The 25336-nt window shown below is 43.1% G+C and overlaps 1 protein-coding gene across 5 annotated transcripts in view; it reads right to left on the reverse strand.

Annotated features, from left to right (window-relative positions):
• Positions 1–25336, reverse strand: part of zmiz1a (zinc finger, MIZ-type containing 1a) — a 103952-nt gene that overhangs the window by 60639 nt on the left and 17977 nt on the right. For 4 of the 5 annotated variants that reach the window (XM_054600148.1, XM_054600149.1, XM_054600145.1 and 1 more), the window contains exons 2-3: positions 17846–17963; positions 2513–2587 (exon numbers count right to left, since the gene is read on the reverse strand). The gene's annotated coding sequence lies outside the window, so the exon portion shown is untranslated. The remainder of the gene's footprint in view (positions 1–2512; positions 2588–17845; positions 17964–25336) is intronic. The other variant, XM_054600147.1, reaches the window with a different exon arrangement.

Raw genomic sequence — 25336 nt, forward strand, 5'->3', positions numbered from 1 at the left:
TTCTTAGAAAACGCAGATTTTTTTTTTTTTTTTTTTTCTAAATCTCCTGCCATGTTTTGAGAGATCATTCAAACAGCACAGCAGAATGGAGAGAGGTTAAGCCATATTTCCTTACAACCTGACTGGAAAAATAAGGTGCGTAATATATGCCAGGTTCTTCAGCAGAATTGTGCTTTTGTCGTGCAAGCGTGTTAAAGGAAGGTGATGCTGGCGTAGAGGCCCACCTAACGTGTTCCCGACTCAGAGCAGAGCTATTTCCAGACCACCAACCCCTCCCTTCTCCTCCACCTCCACCTCTGGAGGGGAAACCACACCGCTGCACAGGCCCCAGTCACAGACACAACTCAAGAATGGATCCATTATTCACACATGCTGTTAGGGGACTGGCACACGAGGGTGGGACGTGGTAGCGGGACACGAACGCTCACTTTTACTTAACTTAGAAATGTGCAAGCGAGCAAAATACATTATGAGAGTCAAGTGTTTTTAAACCCAAAAAAAAAAAAAAAAAAAAAACGGTAGCTCAGCAGTCCATGTATCATTAGACAAGTACAGTTAAACAAAGTCATAGAAATATCCACAGTGTGATTTAGAGTGATGTTCAGTAATTGAAACAGCTCCGGACAGAACAGATTTGCCACAGCGTCCGTGTGCGTGCTCAATGCTGAAATGATACGTGTGAACTATCGGGGGCCATGTGATTGAATACACACGATACAAAGCAACACAACGCTGCAATGAACGTCACCACAGCTTTAGACACACACGTCACATCAAGTTCAGAGAAAGCTTGACAGCACGACACAGCTCCACACACAACTCGACATGGATGAATGTGTAAGTGCTCTCACACACACACACACACACACACACACACACACACACACACACACACACACACACACACACACACACACACACACACACACACACACACACACACACACACACACACACACACACACACACACACACACACACACAAAGAGGCCAGATTGTATACGAGTTTGCTCACGGACCATGATAAGAAAATGTGGTAAATGCGTAATCTGATATGCATGACTTGAGGTTTCTCTCTGCCTTTCTTTTTCCTCTTGGAAATCGCAGGTTGCATCCATAATTTACACCAGCCTCCGTCTGTTTCTCTCTTTTTACTCCCTCCATCTCCTCTTCTCTCTCCTGGCAATCTGGCTTTTGCAGCTTTGCTCATTAGCATATTGCAGAATGTGCAGATGCCACCAAAAATTATTCACCTTCCAGCGCTTTGATGCCGTTTTTTTCGCGTGTGTACAAACTACACTGTCGACATTTTGCACAGCCTCCCAAACAAAAGCAGGGGGACAAGGTCTGCTTTTACTCAAGCGTGTTGGGGTCGTAATGGGACATCCTTTAGTCTGATGTTTCCTCACAACCTCAATCACCCCAGTGACATCATCCATCAAGTCAGTCAGAGTGTTTTCTGACACTGGGATGACGATTGATGGAGCGTGTCTTCTTAGGCGGAGGTTTAAATGAACACTTAATATTCATGCAGTCAAAACGATAACTGAATGATATTCGTGCCTTTCAAAAGGATAATTATAACAGTATTCATACATGTGTTTGCATCAAAAGGAGTCCTGCAGCTTGTGCAGAAAAAAAAAGAAAATGACTGGAGGATGGGGATTAGTGTCTGTCTGCCTCTTGGAGATTGATACTGATAGAAGCAGATCAATAGCCATACATGGTAACTCATCATTGGTTCAACACTGCTGTCCAGGTTGCACACTCTAGGGACAGCTTGGTGGTATGCAATGCGAGAATGTGGGGGTGTAAACATCCTTCAACGGAGCATTTTCTAAATGGACCACATCTGAGGAAGAACAGTGATATAGTGAAGCACAGATTGACGTGGAATCACAACTTATTTGAGCTCGTGTGACTGACTGCCTTGTTACCTGACAAGCACCAGCTGTACACAATGGAAAGAGGAAATGCCATCAACCACAAAAATGTCAATCCCCATCACTTAAACCATTGCGTAAACATATGCTTTCATTCAAAACAATGGCGGTCAGCCTCTCACGCCAATTAATTCAGTATGTTCTGATGTGTATGTGGTCCAGTATTGTTCTCTGGAAGTGTTTGGAGAATAAGACAAAGTGTAGTATCAATTTCAGAATTACAGGAAAAATAAAAGCGCTTTTTCTCCACAGATGATTTGTGTTTGAGGTTTTTGGTGCCCTAAAACTGAAAAGGCCGTATGTTCTTTTGCTTGTCAAAATATATTGAAAACACACTTCATAGAATTATCACCAGTGCATTGTGTTCTAGAACGCATGGTTCTAGAACAGAATAGAATCCCCAGTGACACACGGCCCATGTGTTAAGTGGCTGGTATGGCACAGCAAAGAACAAAGTCCAAACTGCATCCATCTTATTTTGTTTGCAAAACCACACATATCCGTGTCACCGCATGAGCCGATGCTTAACTGTTCGGATGAAGACGTAGGTGATAAATCAGGATCCTTACCAGTGGATGTGGACGTTCCTGTTTTTCCTAATAGGCAAAATCCGTTTCTTAATCCTCATCAATCACAGAGCGAGTCTAAAATGAAACAAAACAGAATGCAACGCACGTCAGGGAGTGTGACAAAACACAATCTGCTTTTTAGTGATAGGAAAACAAGACTTAGGTGGCATCATTTATCGAGATGTAATAAAGCACCCTGTCGAGAATCTGACAGATTGGAAGCCCGTAACAAGGGCTGACAGAGCTGGAGGAAATGTGCATCTCTAATCCCCGCCAAATATGAAACATGAAATACTTAAATGACAAATACAAGTTGATTTTTCTCGTCTTGCTTGTGAGTGTTCTACGCCCATCTAGTTGCAGAAGCAGCTTGTCTTTGAACTCTCCGGGCTTTAATCTTGGAGGAACATTTCTTCGCTGCTTCTGGCTCTTCACTAGCTAGGATGTGCAGAACTCCTAATGGGACGACCACTCGCTGACTATTAATGCATTAGATTACTTTACGGGACTCCATCTTTAACTCACTTATTTCTGTGTTTGAAACTCCAGCCTCATTTCATTAATATTCTGCTAGAGTGCTTTCCTTAAAAAACGTCTGGCTTACATTTTCTCCACATGTGTATTGGTACAGTAGGCGGACTAGAGCTATCTTTACAGGCTACAGATTGCCCCACATTTAATTACTGTTAACACCAGCGCTAGCAAGCTAAATACGCCTCCATAATTTATTCGTTCCCCCCCCCCCCCCCATATTTGAGTCAAATTAAATTAGTCATATGAGTTTAATTAACTAAATATGATGTGATATTGTAATTTCACACTTGGATATGGGATACAGAGAAAGGGTACTTGAGCACAAAGAAACCATAGTAAAAACCAGCGTTCATTAGAGGCACTTGTGTGTGGCCATGTTGGCATTACCAACAGCTGAATGATTGCTCCTAATCAAGGTTTACTCACTGGGAGGTTACCTTTATTCCTAAAAGAACTGGGATCACTCTGCTCACACCATTATTCACTGCTCCTATTAGCCATCGAACCGCAGCTAATACAAGTAACTCCCCTCATATTTACTGGGACCTGTGCTCTGCTCATTATTGTTACTGAGGACTACAGAACTGCAATTAGGGAAAATAACAATTTATTCCTCCAGTTAAAAAGGGCCTGTCACTCCTCCTCCTTCCCCCCCCAAATAAAAAAAACCCACATTCTCTCATTTATCTTTAATGAGAGCCTCCATTCCAATATAATGGAAGTGAAAGAAATCTTGTTAAATGTATTATACCAACTAACTGAAACAAGTTTTTGGAGTAAGAGGTCAAGTTTGGCTTGAATATTGTAAATGTCGCTTCTGCAACAGTTGAATTCACTTCCACTGTTTCCGCGTTGAGGCAGGCATGGTGAAACCTCGCCAACTAAGACAAAAATAAAATATCTACAGGGCTGGAGGCCAAAATATGTTTTATTGCCATTTGGGTGAACTGAGCCTTTAACAGCTTATAATAATTCATCATCCCTTATAAGAAAAAGGCTTGCAAACATAAACACTCTTATTATAATGCATGTTTGAGAAAAATATTGCAAACAGTGTATTCACAAACACAGTAGACTTCTTATTCAACCATTTGTAAGCGCTTATATCGGGGAAGGTCATGCTTCAGCAGTGAATCAATGATCTTCACGTACGCATGCACCTGCTAATTTCTATGCCTCGGTCTCTTTAGTTAACCGAGTAGCTCTACGGCACAATATCTAATGCCGGTATCATTTACCACTCATACAAACTCTACATCATGCTGCTAAATGAGCTTCAGTGAGGCAAATAAAAAAAAAATTAAAAAAGCACACAGTAATTTACTGATCCCCGGTAATGAAACATGAGGCCGGTGTGGCATGTTTTCCCACTCTCGCTGAGAGGAAATATGGCTGCTGAGAGCCACGCCGGCTTGCAAAACGCTGTCATGCCGCCGCACGACACAGACAGAATTATCAGAGAAAAACAAATGGAGGCATTGATTCACTAGTTGTTTATTTACAGCCCTCTCCGGAGAAGACATAAATTCCCCCGTTGAGGCTTTGTTTCCCCATCATACGGCACAAACAACGGAATGCATGAAAAGAAGGGTGAGCAGGCCACACACACAAACAGTAACAGACGCACTAAACACACACACACACACCGTCTTACATCTGGATTAATCTCCAATGGGCATCATCACAGATGCCATTAAATGTAGCAGAAGGCGAGAATCATGCAGGAAAAGAGGCTGCCATCTGAATAATTTATTCGGAGGCTCATCTTGTCTCACACCGGGGGGATTTCTGCTTTCAATTTACACCGTTCTCCTCTCCGTATTCAAATCAAGGAGCAGATTTGTTGTGATTGGCACACGGAAGGTCAACGTTAGCAAGCTAGCGTCAACGGCGTACTCGGCGGGCCGGTATGCTGGTCTATTAGCACACCAGGAGAGTGTGTGTTTGCGTGTGTGTGGCGGTCTTTGTTTACCTCAGCGTGTGCTGGGTGACACTGGAGAATAGGCCTGTGGAGCGCAGAGACAGCAGTGTGTGTCTGAGCTTATTAGGCTGCTTTCCAAGGACACGGGAGGCTCTAGACATTACACTGGCTGGGGAAAAAAAAAAAAAAAAAAAAAAAAAACACTATAGCTAATCATAGCAGGAAGATGTTAGGACTGCAGACACAGAGCGAGGGGAAGGGGAGGGAGACAAAACGTACAAGAGAGGGAAGGGAGGATGAGATAGAGTGGAGGATGAGGAGGGGGAGGAGGCAAAAAAAAAAAAAAAAAGGAGTTGGAGAAAGGAGGGAGAGCGCAGGATGAAGTCATGGCTCTCATGCATGTCCTCCCTCTGTGTGTCACAATGGGACTGAAAAGAGGACGGAGAACGTTTCGGTAAGGCGCAGGTCATCTGTGACAGGAGGAGCTGCCATTAGCCGGAGGCACACGGAGCAACTGACAAGCAAAGGGGAAAAAAAAAAAAAAAAAAAAAACTCTCCCAGAGTGACAAACTGTATTTTCGAGTCGTCTGTTTGAAATTCCCAGCGTTCGAAACAGCACAAAGGATGCGTTTTGTTGTTTTGTGCTGTTGTTGTCTGATTCCTTGGGGAACGGATCAGTCTATTTCACTTTACATGTAGGCGGCGTACACGCAACAGAGACGGAGAACGCTGTTGTTTGTTTAAAGACACTCGCTCTGATAGAGAGCAGCTTCACGTTCTCTGAAATGGAATCCAAACTTTAAATAAATTTTTTATTTTATTTTTTTAAAAAGCGGGGTTACGAGGTTGCCCGGGAGGAAAATATGCTTACCAAGCAAAATGCCCCTTGTCATTTCCAGTAGTAAATTGCTATGTGTTAGCTAGCGCCGATGACAGGCCATTTTCTGTCAGGCATGAATGGTACCGTAGTAGCCGGGCACAGTGCAGCGGTTCAACAAGGCCTCTTTAACCAGCTGAATGACAGGCGAGCAGACGGGCGGCGAGCCAACCACACACATTCAGCTCTGGCTGCTGTAATGATGCCAATTCAGCCAGACCGGAGAAAACAATGTGATACGGGGCAGAAAACGAGCGGGAGAGGGCGAGTCTGAAACTATGAGCGCATCAACAGTTAGGTCACCGGGCTGTGTTGCCTGTCTACTCCGTGTATCACACCTCCATATGTCTCAGATTTCTGGCCCTTGTGTTTACTTTTCAAACACTTTTGTTGTATTTTTTGTTACCGTGGGGAGTCTATGAACGTGTTTCCTTGTTAAATTTTAAATGTCAGCGTCCACAGCCCCGAGTGCTGCGTCAGTAGCCCTTTGTAACCTCCGCCTGTTGGAAATCTCCACGCAAACTGAGGGGAAACTCGGCACCAGTGTGACGCAGCATTAAGGAATGCACCAGCGGATGTGGCTCTCTCTCTCTCTCTCACTCTCCTTCTCGGTCAACCCTCGTCTCCTCCCCCTCCCCCTCCCGCTGTGGGCAGGTCCATATGCACCCAGTAATTATCAAGGTTATTTTCTCCAGAGAGCCAAATCCCTGTTTATGGGCATGAGCGTGTGTCACAGGGCCCTGGCTTACAACCCACAGGACGCTGACTCTGTAGAGAACCCCGAGAAGAAAAAAAAAATCTAAGCTTCAGCGACACTGCGGTTGCCAAAACCCTTCCGTCAGTCACTTTGCTTTTGCTCCAATTTAAGAAAAAAAAAAAAAAAAAAACATTTGTGATTTTCGGTAGCTGGGTCATGACCTCGAGTGAGACAGCAAAAATGTTTCGCGTGAGCTTAGATCTCAGCTCTGGCCAAAACCTAGGAGTTATTTCTGGAAACCACCAACTTAACAAATTGGATCCGGCAGCAAAGAGAAAAATTAAATATCAGATACTGAGCCCCAAAGAATTATCTCTCTATCGATATACATTACATATATCTCTATTTAAATCAATGTTATTTATGTATGGCAGAAATGAGTGTTTAATGTTAGTTCTACTGAAATACAAAAAAGGAGAGAAAGGTTTTATTCTGGTATTGGTTTGATTCAGTCCGTTCCGTGAGCCAGACACCCTGGAGAGTTTTGACCTGGGCTACAGCACACATTTCCTTTTGGCAATGGCTGCTGAGGAAGTGAGGACTGCTAAAGGCCAGTGGTTAACAAGCCCTGTTAAAAACACTAACCAATCCAACAAGCTAGGTATTATGCCAGTTAATTAGAGGCAAACAAGAGACATTTATGTCTTCTGAATGGTGTACAGAGTAGGCTTGTCCTCGTGCTACAGTAGGCGCTCGGCAAACAAGAGCCTGGAGCAACCTGAATTGCAAGCTCAAAAGTAAATTTGCATGTAACAAACTGTTAGTCGGGGTTACCAGTTCACACACACACGCACGCACACACACACACACACACACACACACACACACACACACACACACTGAAATCAACTGCTCGCCTTCACAAAAGCTGCTTCCTCTCCGTTTCATCAGGCAGGCCGGGCTTTGTTAGTGTGCGGAAATGCCTCCGGAGGGAATGAAAATACTGGCAAGTCCCTGCAGCTCTTTCTGGAGAGAAATGCAGGGAGAAAAAGACCGGTCCTGCAGCTGCAAGATCACACACACTAACACACAAACGCACGCAACCATACACACGCATGCCAAGTGCCCATGTAGGTTGAGGGCTCGGGTTACGTACAGAGATAACCGTGTTAACCTAAAGAACATAAACACTGGTGTGTGGTTACGGGGCTGTCAGGGCACCGGAGGAGCCAGAGGAAGCTACACTGACAGTACAGGATCTAAAGCTGGACTAATGTTGTCACGGCTGCCACAAAATTATAGGCAACGTCAATGTGAGAGGCTCATACCACTGCTAACGGTAGGGGGTTTCCAGCCTGGGAATTACAGTTGGGGAACTTAGTGACCCAGCTTCCTAGATTAATTAATTCACACTAAGTATCTTATTGAGAGATCGCATGGAACAGTCCAAGGAAGGTCAAGTAAAGTTCAGATATCTGAGGATCTTTAAATCAAAAGTGACATCTTAACTGATGCACCTCTCTCTTTGTTATACTCCCACTTATCTACTTCAGGGTTGCACACATTCACACTTTCAGGTTTCAGTTCCCCAGTTCACCTAAAAAACTGCACGAAAAGCAGAGCGCCCGCAGAAAACACAAACCGACACCAGCAGAGCGAGAAAAGTTCACAGTTTTGGATGCAAGCCTCCAATTGTGGGTGCAAACCCCTCCAAACCTTCATGATAACCACTGAGTCACCATGCAGCCCAGCACTTTAATAATGCTCTTAAATATAGGGGAAAAAATATTCCATTACCTCATTCCACAGCATCTCAGCTGGCGAAAAGCACATGTAATCAGACAACACTTTCACAAACAGATGATTGCAATCACACAGTCAATGGCCAGCACTTAAGGGGAAAATACACCATATTAGTAAGAAACAGAAACCCGTGATTTTAAAGGAATACATGATGTTTCCAACAGATTGCTCCATTGTTCCAGTAATGAAAATGCAGGCACTGAAATCCTCCATGTGCTTTATGCTAATACTTTTTTCTTCAGTATGTTAAATGATAGCAGCCGTTAGTACTGGTATTACCCAAAATAAGAGGTCAAACTATTTAGTTAACAGTTTTCTGTGGTATTTTTCATTTTGAACAGACTAGTGTGGGTCGTTTTTGGAGCTATTTTGGGAGAGAAAACAGTGCACACAGTGAATTTAAGCTCTTCACTGTGCCACCCACACTCACATTCATTTGGCCCAGTCAGTTAAAAACAGTATTCTATTTTTATTCAATAGTTCATGTAAATTGTACCTCCTACATTAAACTGACAGCCACATAACACTATGTCTTTTCAATAAAGCTGCTGCAAGTTTTATAAAATAATAGACGCCAACTATCAGTCAACACTGTCTACCCTGAGGCTTCATTCTTGTAATTCAGAACAATAAATCACTAATCAGTATCTACTGCCGAAGAGTGTACCTTCCACCTCCACTGGAAGGAGCTTTACAACAGATTCCAACGGGGCCAAGGACATACAAGTCTTAAACAACAAAAACCTTTTAGTGCTTCTTTTAGGACCATTTATCCGTGCTGATACTGACCTTGGGCATATTCCTTTCAAATTCTTAATGTCCCTACAAAATGTAGTGCTTTCAGTATCAGTTATGCTCATTCAGTCACATCAGGCCACTACCAAAGCAATCCCTAGCCTCATGTTACATGTACATTACATTAATATGATCTTAGCTAGTTCCACGCAGTAATGTACACACATATGAATGTTAGTAATTCACCCATTTCATCGAGCTACTGCTTGATGCTTTTGCTTTTGCCCGGGCTTACATGACTGTTGTCCTAATTCAGACAGTTGCTTTCCAATTGTCTATCGTTCTGCATCACAAGCTTTCCTCAGGGTTCCCCACACTCAACAGGATATCCGATCGTAAATATTGAACATGTTAAATATTTGCAAACTGAAACAGGTGTGGCCAGGTTGGATTTTTTGAACAGTTTGGGCGATGCAAAAAAAAAAAAAAAAAAAAAAAAAAATCTTCGCATACATCACACCACAGGAATATCTGGGAAGATAAACTTTAGAACCATCAAAAAATCAGGGATTTGCTGACCATTGTCGGGAGGGAAGAACTGGTCCCAAAACCGACTTCTGGTGTTCATCCACCATTAACAGATAAGCTGTGCAACACCCTGATTTAGATCCACTTTATTGTGCTCCTCAGTGGAAATTTGTATTTGGCTTATCCCAGGTATAGCAAAGGTACATTCAATAACCATAACACAACACACCATTAATAACATACAAATATAAAAGTATACTATCTAGGTAGCAGCAAATCATTTAATGAAAACTAGCACATCTTACAAAAAACTGATGCAGTCTTTCTATGTTCAATGCATGTTCGGTGTTGGGAATAAAATACCTCTTATATATGTTCCTGCTGGACTTTGGGACCCTAAATTTCCCCCAAAATGTGTTCCTGTAACTGCAGAAAGGTGGACTTGTAGTTGGACCAGACAACTGGCTGCAGTACTGTCTCGCCTGGGAGATACCAGGGGAGAGCAGATTCAAGATGTACTGACAGAGCAGAGGAGCTTTCAAGACAGCTGCTGGAGTTTCTCTCTGTAACTCTCTCTCTCTCTCTCTCACACACCCAATGCGAACACACACTCCACTCCCTCTCTCCTTTTTAGCCAGTGACAGCAGGAACCCAGCGATGACATGAGGAGTGTCTCTGGCAGCCAGTAAGGCAGCACTAAACAGACAGAAATATCTGCTCTGACAGACGGACAGACTGTCACCCACTCCGACATGCATGCAGCTGTCACTGAGCTTACCACTCCTCTTACCACTCCTCTGGTTTGATTTTCTCTCCACTCCGTACACGGTTTCCCACTTCTTTTTTTTTTTTTTTTTTTTTTTTTTTTAAACTTTCTTACAGCTATCATATGCTATACTGAACAGCTACACCTCCATTTAAGAACATTGCGCTTGGCTCTGCTTGGCTTGTGGCCAGAGAGGAGGAGGTTCAGCTTTCATGAAGCCAACTGTTGAGCACACTTGATCAGCGTTGGCCTGCTCAGGTCTAGCTCTTTGCTCCTTTCATTCACTCATTTTTGTTCTTTCTTTTTTCCACAGTAGAATCTGTTCCTCTCTCTCTGTTTAGCTCTCTCTTTCTCAGCCTACAGCCGTTCTCAATTAGGATGGTCAGGGAGCGGAGCGGAGAGTAACTCTGGTATCTGGAGCTGGAAGGACCCAAAGATCATCAGCAACAAGAAACCACAGCTATAACGCGTTGAGCCAAAAACTTTGCTGTGGCTGCCTGTGTTTTGTGTGTGTGTGTGTGTGTGTGTGTTGCATAAATCTGCTCAGCGTCAACAGGTTGTCACTGACCGATGACCTCTATATTTAAACAGACTATGAATATGACAGAGCAGCTAATGTTGTGATGGGTGCAGAGCTGAACTCTTTCCTGCAGCAATCGAGATCTCTTTTCTGTTCAATTTTTCTTTTATCTGGTTATCCAGAGAAAAACTGACATATTTAAATCTCTCTCGTCACAATGTCTGATGAATATAATTCCCTCTAAGCACAATTTGAATTGTATTAAAATTGGCTGAAATTTAATTGTCACATATCCTTCTATTTTAAATATATATATATATATATATATATATATATATATATATATATATATATATATATATACACACATACACAATGATAGGTCTGAGATACAGTATGAAGTGTTGGAGACCGCTGATGCTATATATAGCCACCCTTTCAATTGTTATTAAGCTCAATAAACACATAATATTTGACCGAATTTGTCCAAAACATTGAAAACTGGCACCCAATTTGTACAAAACTCAGTTTAAAACGATGTAAAATCACACGCTCATTGACAGGCAGGCGCACACACACACACACACACACACACACACACACACACACACACACACACACACACACACACACACACACACACACACACACACACACACACACACACACACACACACACACACACACACACACACACACACACCGGATCGTCGCCCCATGTAGAGAGTTACTTTAATTGCTTTGTTTCAACGGTCCCCTCTGAATGGGAGAGAAGCTGGGGGCTGCAGTTTACAAGACACATCTGCAGGTGTTGCATTTCAAACTGAGAAACTCAAGCTGTGAGGAAGAACACGTACACTAACACAGGCACACAGATAGAGGAATATACAGACCCACTGTCTCCCCCCCCCTCCTCATATACACACACTGCAGGTGCAGCACTGTTCAGTACTTTCCTCCACGGCATCCTGCTGGAAAAAAATGCTTGCACATCTGAGCGAGGTGAAATTGAAAATCTCTTAACATCTGTGTCTGTTTCTATCAAAATGCTGGCTTTAATGCGAGAACAAAAAAAAAAAGCTAAATATATATAACAAGACAAAGCCGAGGCCTGGTATATATTGAGCACAGACGTGTCAAATCGAGAGAAAGAATGTGCTCATCGATGGGGCTCCTTCAATGTGGTTGATGCCTCCCACTAGGCATTATACACTAAAAGTCTGACAGAGCCATAAATACCACCCACTATTGTGGCTCAGGGTCATGTAGGTTTTAGATAACCTCTCCTGGGCCGGTACACTTTGTGAAAAACTACTTTACTTTTGTTGCCACAAAGCCACTCCCCCACAGACGCCTTAGAAAAATAGCTCATTCAGAACCATTTTCACCCGTTTAATCTGAAGAGAGCAGTGTCACTATGAGAATCAAATCCGTTTGTTAAAGCTGAGGAGTCGAGTAGTTTGGAGGATCTTGGGTAGCGTGTCTGCAATTCACTGAAATAAAGAGCAATCAGCTAAGCTTCAGATGGCATCCGACAGACAACTGATCCAATCTCCTTTTCTTCAGGCTTCCCTATTGTAATGCTCCCACACACTGCCGTGCATGCCGCATTGCACACATTTCTGATAATCTACGCAAACAGGCCACAGATGGACGAGTAAGGCATCTAATTGAGAAACATATGCGTCGCACTTTTAAAAATAATAATTCTTGCGTTTCCCTTTGCCTTGTGTTCTCATCCCGTTTTTCTGTTATCTTTCATTCATTCATCCAACAGTTACGTGAGCGTGTGATGCTGGCTGCTCGCCACGCCGTTTGTGAAATTATTCAAATGAGGACACCATGTTTCTTTTGTTTACTGCCTTGAATGGCGACACGGGAACAAGGTTGAAGTATTCATGAACGCCATTTCTCTCTCTCTCTCTCTCTCTCTCTCCTGCTGCCGCGGCATTGGAGGAACGTCTCCGGCATTATGAGTAGCCATTAATGAGTGTGTTGCGTGGCGTGTTGTGATGCGTGGCATATTACAGCCATTCATCAGGGCCGGGGAAACACTTGACAGGCGGACAGCCAACAGGTTGTGTAATCATATAACACAGCCATGTCAGGCCTGCCACGGCTCCGTGTCCCATTCAGGCCTCTAATGTTGTTTTCCTCTGGGTAATTGACGACGGCAGACAGAGAGACCCACTGATGGATAACATCATGGGCCGACCGCAGCAAAAAGATGGCAGCCTAAAGGAGTGATGTCATCTTAGATGACATCAACATTTGGAGATATTTGAAGGAAAATTCTGGTGTATTAACACTTTTTTTGTAGTTTGGCCAACCATTTTTATTGTTTATGATATCTTTGAACTCCGCTTAGTGGTTGCTGAGATTTGGGTAAATGACGAAATCACTGAAACTAAGACAAAACAGAAAGTGAAACCAAAATATTGGTAATATTCCCTCTTTGCACAGGAAAAGGTGAAGTCAAAGTCAAAGCTGAACTATAATTCGGGACAGTTAAGGTTCCAAACAAGTTTGGTTATCCTTGGGGATTGTTTCAAATCTGAATAAAAATCCAACTGCTCCTGTTTGTGATTTTTTTTGCCTCGTAAATCTTAGCAGTACAATGTAATTATTAGTTTGTTTTCCCCTCTACCATTAAAGGAAAGATTGGCAAATTACGAAATAGTATAGATGCACCTGTTGCCAATCGGTTGCTGATGGAAACTGGCTGGTTTTCATCAGTTCCATGTTTTAAAGATTTTGCCACTCACATTAACACACGTGTCTCTCCGCCGCATGTTAGTTTTACGTCAGCACACGGCGTCACGGACAGTAAAGTAACAGCCAAAGACAAACACACGCCACATGTGTTGGTGATTGAAGAAGACATAGAGCTTTCAACCTTAAAACATTTGGAACAACTTAACATAGTTATCATATTGTAATACATTACAATGAACGCTGCTAAGAGTCATCGCAGTGACCGGCTCATCTGTCCTGAGACAGTGGTAAAAAAAAAAAAAAAGTTAGTATGGAGCCTTGCTGTCAATTATAGTTTTTATAAAGGAAATCGGCAGGTAAAACTTGATTTACATTGGTAATCTGAATTGGTCAAGAAAATTGCAATCGGTCCATCTCAAAAAAATAAAAATAAGACCCAAGTTGCATAAAACCAGAATTTACCTTGACACAAAGTAAAAAAGAAAGATTTCAAAGCCAAGGTACCACCCTGATGTGTCCTGATCCATATTTGGTTGCACACTAAATCCATGTAGGTATAGTACTTATTAGATTTAGGGAGTCATAATTGTGTCGACGAGAAAGAAAGTCATCTAAATATATCAAAGAAAATCATTTCAGACATTAATCTAAGTAACATTAATTATATCTTGACATGTCCAAGTAAAAGTGTTACTCTGGTAATTATAGTGTACCAGGAATGCCATCTGACGCTGAGGAATGTGTTGCAAATACTCCGACTCCTCTCGACGACACACAACTCTCTGCTGCTTGGGAGAAGCAGAGGTGGCCCTGAGGCGTTGTTAGACGTTGTTAAGGATAGCAAGTATCCTCACACAACCTGTTCTGCTCCGTCCCTGAGCTGGAAAAGAGAAGACAATGTTCTCTCTGATCCTCCCACTCTTACCACTTTATACCTCTGCTTGTTTGTGAGATGCCTCTCGCAGCACACAATCCAAAAAAAGGCCAGCTTGTGTTTTTGAAAATGGGCCATAAGATGGTAACCACAATGAGTATCACCGCGAAGGATACAAATACACATTCCTGTCTTTTCGAGTATCATCAGTCTCCAAAGCTGCAGAACTTCAAGACTCTCGTTCTCTCTTGATTGGACTCTTATTGTCTCTCAGTCGATCTTTGTCTCTGTATGTAGATATTATACTGTATGTTGGGCGAGTTATATAGAGAGACACTCAGGAGGTTTTTTTTAGTGCAGTAGCCCTTCTACCCATCGCACAAACAAATTGTTTTCAGAAAAACTTAAATCTGCAGAAGAAAAAGATGTAAAAAGAGGAGAAACGAACCGAAAAGAAAGAGGGTGAAGGACACAAAATGGAGGGAAAGAAACAGTCAGGCCTGAAAATGAAGGCTGGGAATGGGATGCTAATTCCTTTAGAGTGAGTTAATCCCCAAGGGCTCTGACATCCTTTGCTTTTATCTAGGAATGCCATGAGGCACGAGGCGCAGACAACACACCAAAAAAGCCCAACACTCAAGACTACGTCATAAAACTACGTCACTAATTTGCAAACGCTCTTTACATAAGCAAAGATATGTGTCGATACAACGCCTGTATCAAATGATCTGCAAAATGTTTAAATGAGAGTCAAGGGGGTGGGTTAGAGGCAACATAATTGTGTTCTCTTAACCTCAGTGCTCCCGGTTTACGTCATTGTTTTCCCCGCTAATGTCACAACACACGGCCGGTGATTTACAGTTTATCTTGCCTGGGTCCAGACCTTTAGTCCGCCCACTCCACCAAGTTGACAGTTCTGTCTGATATCAGGCAAGAATTTATCGACCCTGGAGACCTTTTTTTTTTTTTTTTTTTTTTTTTTTTTTAAAGGTCAGTTTTGGGTTTAAAAACTGCCGGCTGTATACTTACCTACATCGTAGTTTTGGATATGTTGTTTGCCGTAGGACTTCACATACTGATAGCGTCACCACAGCCTTAGACAGAAGTATTGAACATGATCAGGTCCAATCACAGTTTGATTATATTCCACTCAGTAACTGTGTTTAAATCATATATTTACTTTGTGATACAGAGTGAAGGTTGCAGCACTCTCATGACTGATTAGGAGACTATTCTGTGCAATCTGTGCAAACTTCTTCAACTTTCATTATCAGCAATTTCTACCAGGATTGGAAACTTGTAGGAGAAAACACAAGCAGCCCAAGCTGACCAATCACAGCTCTTGTAATCTCCATATTCTCTGCATGCAAAAGCGTACATTTTTGAGGAGGTACACGTCAACTACTGCGTAGCTACGAGCGGCTATGTGCGTAAGATTAACAACTAAGCCGTATCCCTTTTATGCAAAACTATAAATTTCACCTTCAGTGTGGACACGACACACTAAAGGCATCCACCCAACCATTACACACTCACTCACACACACTCTCACTCACACTCACACACACACACACTTCCTCTCTCCTCAATTTCAACTCCATCACCCCACAACAGCCACAGTGTTCAGTGTCAACAGTGGTCACAGTATGTGGTGCAAACATTAAAAATGCATCCAATTAAAGCTGCAGGGGAAAATAGTTCTCTGTTAACTGCAACAGTGTGTAACATGTTTGCAGCGATGATAGGCTTTCTAAACAAATTAAGCCAGAGGAGCACTATATTACTCATCCTGGCGGGCTGTCTGGACAAATTCCGCCTCAATTGCACAGTTGTTTGATCAACTGTTGGTGCGCTGTGTCTGTGTTAATGCAAGCGAAGGAGAGAAAAAAAAAAAAAAGGGAACAGATACGCGTCCATTGATACCAGGCGAGCTGAATGCAGTACGACAGCAGCAGAGAAACGCTGCAAAACTTGCCTTCCTATACTTTCATGTGTCTGCAGTCGTGTGCTGTCACATTGTGCAGCTCTGTTCTGTCAGCTGGCAGCATCTCTCTTTCCTTCACTGTGCATTACTTGTCACTGTGTCGATGGTCGGCGCATGTGTGTACTTGGGAGGGTATGCGTGTTAAACCTGTCGCTTTCTGTGCTCTGACGTCCGCGTGCTTATTGCTTTGGCTGATCCCTGCTAGTCGAGTGTGTGTGTGTGTGTGTGTGTGTGTGTGTGTGTGTGTGTGTGTCTGTCTGTCTGTCGTATACGTGAGGCAGATGTTCCCGGGCGGTGCCATTGCTCAGTGTTCTCTCACACACACACACACACACACACACACACACACACACACACACACACACACACACACACACACACACACACACACACACACACACACACACACACACACACACACACACACACACACACACACACACACACACACACACACACACACACAAAGGAAGATTAACCAGCGCTTTATTTATTTATTTGCTTCCTGGATCTGCCCCCACCCATCCTGCAAACCACCCCCTAATCCCTGGTAGCAACGAACACGGGAGGAAAAAGGCAAACGAGGGTGTCAAACTGGAGCTATGTGGCAGAGTTGTGCACCACTCTAGACCTACTTTAAAATGACTAACCTTTCTGGTTCAGCGCTATTAGAGAAAATTTCAATAACAAACACTAGACATTTAAATTTGAACAACAGTAAGCTCTTCAAACTATCACGTTTAATTGGGAAAGTGCAGGGCTGACGCTCAATTCAATATCAAATCACTACAATATGCCACTTAAAACGTATCAATGAACCAACAAAAAGCCCTAAAAAAAAAAAAGAAGCTAAAGTTAATGTAGACTTGAGTTTGGGGTTAGAAAAGTTTAAGTCTTCAGTCATGACTACATAGTCTAGAAATGCACTAAATCTCCACTTGAATTAACTTTTTGTCAATAGAAATCTGAAACACATGAATCTTTTTTCCTTATTACCCAGTCCTACATCTGCTCACTGCAAAAAAAACATTTTTGGGGGGGAATAAATGGTTCCTAAATCATAGCCCCATGGTTTTCTTCTATTCTCCAAGTATTGACACTGGCCACAGGCTTCTCGGCGGGGACTGGCTGGGTTTTTTAGACAGAGCCAAACAAGATCCTGTACAGCTCCTCATAAACAGCAGCTGCAGACTGCTCAGTTCCCAGTTCCTCCCCGGCCGCCAGCCCAGGAGGGTCCAATCAAAACCAGCCACATTACTCCCTCAGTTCACTATTGCATGCCAAGTCTGCTGCAGGTCGGGGGGGGGGGGGGAAGCCAGGACTAAACCAAAGAGCGTGCACAATCACCGAGCTGTGGATTAAAAGAAAAATCTTTTTACCTGTGTGAACTTTGACCTTGGTGGTACTGCCGCTGTGGTGGCCGCCCACTCCCCCACCCCGCCCCTTCATGTATTCCTCACGCACGGTCCTTCGCTGACCCCCTCCTTAATCGCCGATCTGAAGGGGGAAGGAAGACAGAAGAAAAAGGGCTGTTAAATTTCTTTTAATGGAATGCCAGGGAGAATCTGGTTCAGACAGAGGACAAAAGTATCACAGAGAAATACACCCTGGTGTTGAGAAATGTATGCAGGAAGCCATGAGGGAGTTTGCTATACTGCCCCATTTACTCTACCTCCTAACCCTGCCGGAGAGTCAACGAACCAATGAGCAACTGCACCACCTATTACAGTGCCGTGCCTGTATACTGCAGCAGTCCTGTATATCCCCCCAATGCGACCCCACCCCCCACTGCACAGGAACAATGTCCTTCCTAAAGGTTATCAGCAGCCTGGCGCTTGGTCAGCCCTCATCCTGAGTCCATTACACACACAGCGGCTAGATTCACTGCCTTAATACACCTCTCTTAGTCTCTCCTCACTGCTTCGCTGCACCCTTTAGAGGCTGATACAAATCCAGCAAAAAAGGCCCAGAACACACATGCACAGGTTTTGGGATTAGCCTATCAGCACATTGCCGTTCTGTCTCTAGACATCCACCATGAGCGTCAATTCAATTGGTGCAAGTCTCATTATAAAAACTGAACCCTCTATCATCTCCTGTTAGGACTTTTTAGCCATGCTAGCAACATAAGTGCTATCATCAGGTCAGAAATTGAATTTTTCAAATACTTTGGTTAATGACCAGATACCTATAAAACTACCAGCATTCCCATCAATCTCAGTTGTACATTGTGTTTAGTGTCTAATAAGCATATGATGTTTAGTTCATCACGCCAACAGGCTTATCTTAGAGGGTAAACTCGGTCAATATCAGTGTGTTAGCATTGTCACTGTGAGCTTGTCAGCATGCTGATGGTAGCATTTAGCTTAAAGCCTCTTAAGTACAGCATCACACAGCCTCTAGCGTTGCTTCACAATTGTATTTTAAGAAAGAAACATTTTACATTGTCACATTTAACATACGGGAAATATATTGCCACATTTATAATATATGAAGATACATTTAAATTGTGGGTGAACATATTCTGCAGCTAAAGAGTCAGAAATGTCCTTCACAGGTTGGTGGGGACCAAAAACAGAGCTAAAAGTATGTATGTAAAAATGTGCCAGGTGGCATAACAGGGATGTGATAATAGTGATATGTGATAATATGTCAATGGTGTCTTTACAGCTTGTTGTCCTGGACCCAAGCAGCCAAAAGAACAACAGCATTAATTAAACTCTCATTTCGGGGTCAGCATCTCCCATTCTGTCCCTTGTATAACTGCAATAATATTACTGCAAGTTCCTTCCTTATGTATTTATTTTCCTCCGCCACTTATGTGGCTAACTATCTCTAGTAGACTCACTGTTTACTGACTGCTACAAAGTTGCTAACCAAAAAAAATAAAGGCTTCAAACAATCAAGAATACAACGCTCTCTTAACCCAACAGGCGCACTCACACACTCTCACTAACGCGAGACACACTATCAGCATTTGCACCGTTCTAAGAGAAAAGTAAAGCCATAATAAATTGATAAAATGGTATTCACTGAAACACAACTCCGGACAGAAAAACATGAGATAAAAATGCATTCGACAACAGAAACAGAAACCAGTATATTCATTTCAGTCTTTATCTGCAGCATCTTTTTCCGCCCAAAGAAGACAAACCACTCTCTTTTCTCTTCCTTTGTTTCAACACTTACACTCTCTACCACTGGTGTTAAAACAAGCTTCCTCTGCTTCAGGCAGCCCTCGTGGCCATTTTCCAAGAGGTACAGTATATTATATCTTGGCACTTCTCATGAGGGTCAAGGATATTTTGGCCAGTGGGACACAGCCATTTACATGAAAATATGGGAAAGTAGAAGAGATTTGATACCAGAAATTTGGAGGGAACTACACCCACTATACGAGTGAATTGTTTTAGTAAATCTTTATGTGTACAGTTTATCTGTTTGTAAATGTCATGCTATATTAAAATCTAGCTAATAATAAGCCACTCTATGTGAATCTCCACATGGCAGGAGTTTGTCAAAGTTACAATTAAAGGGGTTCACATTAATTCACTTAGAATTAAAAAAAAAAAACAAGGACTAAAAGGTGAAAGGTGACAAAAAATATTTATTTCTCAAGTTTAAATCTGAATCCCATTGATCTTTAGCCTACATTGATGGTTTAAACAGAAGGGGCGTATGGTTAGAATGGGGCCCCCCATACATCTTAACACCTGCTCCTTCATTTAATCCACGAGGAGAGGGGAGCATGCTGAAGAACATACTGTGTGAAGAGGGGGTTGGTTTTGGACTGAGGCCAAAAAGATGAGGACAGGGCGGAGTAGAAGCCCATAAATACGTGGGGAGGCGAGTAGGTGTCGCAGACAAATGTGATTTACAGGATCCTCCTGTACGGTGCTGACAGGTAAGCCTATTAGGTTGATATTACCCAGCTATAACACGCACCAATGGACCCTCTTTAAAACGGCTGTGCAGCCGGTGTGTAAAGGTTATGGGTTTAAGAGAAAGATTAGAATATCACATTGTTAAGTACGCCTACATTAAGTTCTGAAAATACAATTATAATCTTAAAACTGATTTTTAATTGGATATATTTGTCCCAGTGTACATTTTTTCCAGGTTATATCATTAAGCAAGCATACGAGAGAGCGATGTTTAGCTGCCTTACGGTCTGTAAAAACAACATCTCCTCATTACGGCGGAGAACTGGAATCTAGTTTAAGAGCAAACCAGGGCAAATATTTGTATATTACTCTGAAATGACATCAGGCTTCAAAGCCAAAGAGTGCGGGAGACAGAGGGGTAAAAACTAAGATGGCAGTGCATTTTCTGCACAACCGAAACTGCCGGGGAGCAATCACCGAAGAATGCAAACGTTTATGAGAAACTAAACGCACTAGAACGCCGAGCGGAGATCTGCAATCGAGTTTCACTTGTAATACTGCGAGAGAGACACGAGACTAGGAGAAAATTGCTACCACTTGAGCGGCACACTACAGATGGTGTTGAGAGCAACACAGCACAAAGCAATGTGTTCCTTAATAATGTGGTGAATATTGCAGTGAAGAGCGGAGTGCTTCGTATTAGCTTCTGCAGACTCCAGCTTTTTTTTTTTTTTTTTTTTTTTCTGTCAGAAGTGTGAACTCTTTCATCCCGGATATAAAGAGTCTGCGGTAAAATCCTCAAAGAAACTAATCGTGTTAAATAAGGCCTGTGTCTGTATCCATGACTTCTGAGTGTTTTCTGTGTATGTCTGTCTGTCGGGAGGAGGATGATGATGAGGAGGATGGGGGGGAGTTAAGAGTTTGTCTTAACTCTGTGTCAACCCTCCACTCAAGCCACTCGTCTCCTGTTTCATAATCATGCTTGGTATCACTCTCTTAACACTTCAGTCCTGGTAATCGTATCTGATGATGCGGCTGTTCATTGACTGAGATAAACCAATTCTCTGCACAAAGCCTTTTAAAGTGATTCAAATGCTGGATGTGACAAAGCCCAAGTTTTCCTGTTGAAAGCCCTTAACACCACCAACGTTTACTTTAGCTTCCTGTGGGGGAATCCTAGTCTCAAGCGGCTGCTCGACTCATACAGACATTCACTGACACACACACACACACACACACACACACACACACACACACACACACACACACACACACACACACACACACACACACACACACACACACACACACACACACACAACACAACACACACACCTTATCATACAAGGCTGAGGAAGCAGAGGAGCTATAAAAGCCAACCTCATCTCCTTAAGAACAGGCAGGGCTGTCCCTGGGCGTCTTAACACAACTCATCAACTGTTAAACCAGAGACAGAGGCAGAGCAGTAAAAATCAATGCCCCCCAACAAGGCAAACAGCAGTCATTGATGTGAGGTGGAAGAGGAAAGTGCGGGAATTTGCAGCAGCGTCCGGAGAAGCTGAGGAGAGGCGAACAAGAGGCGGGGAAGGAGAGGAAAGGAGAAAGTCCATGTTAAGCTAAAAGCGGTAAGCTAATATATGGAATTGATTACCTCTATGCAAATAGAAGAACTCGAAAGACCAGAGAAAGCAATTTAAAGCAGCGGAGTCTCTGAAATTGATTGGTGCTGTGAGTGAGAGTAGCCATTTCCCTCTAGCCAAGATAAAACACTTTACTATGAGCTGTCAGATACTTATCAGGAGGAAATTAGCAGAGGAATACCATTTTCCCAAAAACAAACAGGTCAAGTGTTTCTCCTCCTCGAGTTGTCTGTCTCTCTCCCTCTCTCTCTCTCTGTCTGTCTCTCTCTCTCTCTCTGTCTCTCTCTCTCCCGCTCTGATATCATCATCTGTTATTTCCTCCTGTTTAAATGCCAACACCGAGGAGACAGAGGCCGTGTTTCATTCAAACAGATCATTTGTAATAAAAAAAAAAACATGCAGGCAGGGCCCGCCGTGCGCCCGGAAGGAGCATGGTTGTCGTTTGAAACAAAGAAGATGAGGTCTTCGGTTCGCGTTCAGCTCCCCGGGAGAAAAAAAAACACAGAGTCTGCCAACGACGACACGTACACTCTGACGCAAGTCCGTCCCGAATCTCCAAGCCAGATCTTACCCAAAATAATATTTGCGTATTTTGGCCTGCTGTGTGTGTTCCTATTTTATTTTTTTTTTTTTTAAAAAGAGGAGAAAAAGAAAAAAAAAAAAAAAAAAAAAGAAAGGAAACACTCGTGGAACAGAGCACAAAGATATGTCGAAGCAGGCAGCAGCCCACACAAGACAGCCCTGCTGGAGAGAGGTGAGGGCGGCTCGGCGTCAACATCAACACGGGTTCTGCAGTCATCGCTCAGCAGGTAATTATGATAACAACGTGTTCCCTAGGCAGCTTCTCTCTGATTTAGTTTCCAAGCACTTACCCTTCCCTAAAATCTCCTCCCGATAACATCTGATATGATTACAAAGTCAAGATCCTTTTCAAGGAGCGCCCACTTATGTGCCTCTAATTTGTGTATAGTAACTCTCCCTCTTGTAACTGCTCAACGAGGCTACTCATCTTATTGTGTATTAGGATCTTCATAACATTTTGGGAAATGCCATGACATACATGGACCTCACCTACCGGCACCATCTGTTATTGAGCGCTCCACCGCCTGCTATTACCTCCAATTGTAAACACAGCTCTGCCGCATGGGGGGGGGGAAATACATCATTTCATTGTGTCTGTTATCATCCAGTTTTAACGGTGGGAGTTTGGCCCTGAATGGAGACGCCGTCGTTGACCCTGTGATTACCTCTGCGATGAGGCGTTTTTCCTTGGCTGTCATCGCAGCCGACCCCTTAAAAACGGCAACAACTCAACTCAACAACTCAACAGCAACGAGGCTAGGCTGTTGACATACTGAAGACATTTAAGATAATCCCCGAGATGTCTCTGTGTTTTCCGAGATTACATCTTCAAAGGGGAAACGCGGCCGGGCAGCCTCTACTTGAAAGGGAGAGAGATGCGGAGGGCTCTTGTTCTGAAGGAGGAGGGGAGGAGGGGGAGGTGGAATAGCTCAAGAATGCAATCATGGTTTTGGAGTGGAGGAAGGCCTGTCGTGGCTAGCTAAGCTGGCGGGTGGTGCAGAGGAATCAGACCAGAGAGAAAACACACCTGTTGGATGGGAAAAAAACAGAGCGGGGTAAAGAAAAGGACTCTCACCTGTGTGACCTGACAAAGGCTGTAAATCACACAGTTCATCTCTGGCCCAGCCCTGCCTTTTATAACACCGGGTATGCTCTCACGCTGAGGTTGAATGTTCAGGTTTAGAGGGTGAAACACACACACACACACGCACGCACGCACGCACACACGCACACCACAGATTTAGCTGAGCGATATCAGACTACAGTATAATTACCTTGTTGATATATCCTTTTTATAAGAAAGTCTTGTGTTTTCCTTGAATGTCTTGTGTTTTAGTTTCCAAAATACCATAAAATGTTTCCTTGAAAGTGCATGACCTTATGTTGCAATGAAAAATCTGTGCTTTCTGAGAAAACTTTTTGTCACATGGCAGGGCTTTAATAATACTCTCACAAAAAAAGGCCCAAATGGTTGTCTTAAAATGTCATTCAGTTCTCTCTATGATGCACATTCTATGTTAAATATAGCCAATCACACAATATAGATATATTTAAATCACATTGCTCTCTCTTGAAGTCCAAAATTAAATAAATCCCTTGACTACTCCTCCTTTAAGTACGTTTCTTATTGTTTGTCATTACAATGCAGATGCAAAACTTTTAGAAAAAATGTGAAAATGTATGCTAGTTTATGCAGGTGTGGACAGAAAAGCTTTTGAGATATATTTCCAGGTCTGTCAACAACAGTGTTTCTGTCCTAAGTGATCTTTGGGATCAAAATGTGACAACGTGTGACGATGAGTTATTAATCCCAGAGGGTAGATCTGTCCTCTGCATGTGACCCGTCCTGACTATTTAGGACTTAGGAGCTTCCTGTCCTTTGGGTGCTGTTACTCTAGTGATCATGACTTAACTCTGCATGGCCTCCAGGTAATTCTCTCCCACAGTGACGTGCTTTACATACTGCATCATCACAAAGTGTTTTTTTTAGATACTTTGCATGACATCAGTGAGCTGCTGCGCGGCTACTTTAAATATCCCCGCATAATACAGCCATTAGGGATGCTTAATGAAATTTGCCACACACAAATTGCTCAGGAAGTATTAAATAAAAGCAAGAAATTATGACTCATATCTGCAACAAATGTCAGCAGTGACGTCCTCTGTGGCTGTGAGCGTCTCCTAATGACTCATGGAAGTGTTGGCTAACGTGGCTCTGACGGACATAGAAAATCACTCAGCAGCATCCTTTTTAGCCGCTGACCGGGATCGCGAGAACATTGGGACTATTTTTAGGACGGGAGTATTTTTGACACAGAACACGGAGGAGAACTGTGAAGAACAACGGAGTAATAATAGCAACGTCTACTACGGTAAGCAGCAGGTAAAAACTGAGCCTGTACGCTTCCTCTTTGCTCAGTCCACCGTCTCAGTCCACCACAGCTGGGAATCATGAGAGGGCAAAAAAAAAAAAAAAAAAACACCCAGACAAAGAGGCACAAGTCACAGAATGAACAAGGAGGCTATTTGTGAGTGCCGGAAGAAGAGACGGAGGATAACAAATATGTCATCAGCGGGAGTCTGGGACTGAGTAGATGAACCAGTTCAATCATAATTGAGTCCCACAGAAAAGGACATTATTTAAGAATGAGCACTAATAATAAACAGCAGCGTGAGTGTAGGCAGACAAAGCAGCATTAGGGTACAGCATGGTTCCTCTGAGCGAGCTCTGCGGTGGGGCCCCTCCTCCGTCCCTCCAGCCTCA

This window comes from Anoplopoma fimbria, chromosome 6, assembly GCF_027596085.1.
Source record: "Anoplopoma fimbria isolate UVic2021 breed Golden Eagle Sablefish chromosome 6, Afim_UVic_2022, whole genome shotgun sequence".
Classification (NCBI taxonomy): Eukaryota; Metazoa; Chordata; class Actinopteri; order Perciformes; family Anoplopomatidae; genus Anoplopoma; species Anoplopoma fimbria.